This window comes from Procambarus clarkii, unplaced genomic scaffold (genome assembly GCF_040958095.1).
Source record: "Procambarus clarkii isolate CNS0578487 unplaced genomic scaffold, FALCON_Pclarkii_2.0 HiC_scaffold_1656, whole genome shotgun sequence".
NCBI lineage: Eukaryota > Metazoa > Arthropoda > Malacostraca > Decapoda > Cambaridae > Procambarus > Procambarus clarkii.
The window spans coordinates 11,249-12,864 of record NW_027190683.1 but is presented as its reverse complement, the minus strand read 5'-3'; the positions used below and the strand labels follow the sequence as shown (position 1 = coordinate 12,864).

Here is a 1,616-nt window from a genome sequence, read left to right as displayed (position 1 = left end):
CTAATACTATTATGTAGGTTTGTGTGTGTGTTTTTTTATTCATTCTTTGGTTTTATAGATGACATACATATTGACTCCTTTTACCGGTCCTTAATTAGGCTCTGGGGAAGCAATGGTGGTGGTGGTGGTGGTGGTGCATTTAAAACTAAACCAAAAATCACCAGTTCTGGACGCGTCAAATATCATATCCGCTTAATGTGTCTACAACCTAATTACTTAAAACTACACTATTTAATTCATTCATATCATGTGCATATTGGTCATTATGCTCATACAACCGACATCAAAATTTATTTTCATTATTAGAATCATACATTTCATCAAGTAATACAGATACAAAGAGATTTTCTTTCTGAGAAGACCGTTAGTATTGGCTTGCAGGCAGGCAGGCAGGCAGGCATTTGAGGGTTATTATTTCGCCTGTTGATTGGGGGGAGGGTTGATGTGTTAGGGGGTTTTCGGTTAGATGTGGTGGTGGTGATTGGTGGTGATTGGTGGTGATTGGTGGTGATTGGTGGTGATTGGTGGTGGTGGTGGTGGTGGTAGTAGGTGGGAGTTGGGGGGGGGGGGGGGGGGAGGGAGGGGAGGGGAATGATGGTCTGTGGATTCGTTCTCCGTACCCTTTACATATAAGCAAAAATATGCCTTCTTGTGGGTATAGAAACATTAACACAAATTATATCAGTAACTGATATTGTAGCCTTTTAAACAGAAAAGATTTGTACATACAAATACTTTTTAATTATCATTTATTTGTGGAAATGGCATTTACGTCATTAAATTGATACCTCAGCATCAAGCTTGTGTCCTGCAGCAGTGGTCCAGTGGTAAAGTGTATATAAGTGATGCGTATTCTTGGAGTTGCGAGTTCAAACCCGGATTAAGCTATATATATATACAACATGTTTTGTTTTGGTTGTTTGTTTTTGTATAAAGCCTCACACAATATCTATATTAAGCGAGTTTGTTTTAAACATGACATACATATTAATTCATTTTACCAGGCCTTATTCCACACAACTCCGTGAATTTCCCGTGGAGCCAGCCATTCAAACAAAAACAAACGAAACAAAACAAAACAAAACAAAAAACATTATTGCCAACAGCATTTGGTGTTCCCAGGCGGTCACCCATCCAAGTACTAACCAAACCCAACGTTGCTTAACTTCGCTGATCGGACGAGAAGCGGTGTTCTCAACGTGGTATGGCCGTTGGCATGAGACTGCCTACACATTGTGGCTAATAACCAACTCTTTTAAGTCATCGCGGCAGGATACGGACCTGCTTGTGGTGTCTTAATGGTAATTGTATCCTAACATATTTTTGTCTCCTTGGCATGGATATTTAACATCGTTTATTCAGTCTTGGGTTTATGTTCTTTCGCCATTTACAGACATTTTACATCTACCTACTTCCTCAGCCTGCCCTGCCAATTTCTAATGAATTTGTGGATTTTCTTTTGTAATACAAACATGTGTGTGCTCATCTGCTCTTCAGTTTTTATGATATTTGTCTCATCTGTCCTGCTTTATGATACTTTTACAAAGAACATGAACAAATGCTTCTATTTTAGAGAAGATATGGGATCCAGGTTTCGGAGCCGTAAAACCAACCGT

At 39.3% G+C, this 1,616-nt stretch overlaps 1 non-coding gene across 1 annotated transcript; it reads right to left on the bottom strand.

Annotated features, from left to right (window-relative positions):
- Positions 1 to 1,097: 1,097 nt before the first annotated feature.
- LOC138362345 (5S ribosomal RNA) lies at positions 1,098 to 1,216 on the bottom strand. The gene has a single exon (XR_011227592.1). It is a non-coding gene; the product is annotated as a 5S ribosomal RNA (ribosomal RNA).
- Positions 1,217 to 1,616: the final 400 nt, after the last annotated feature.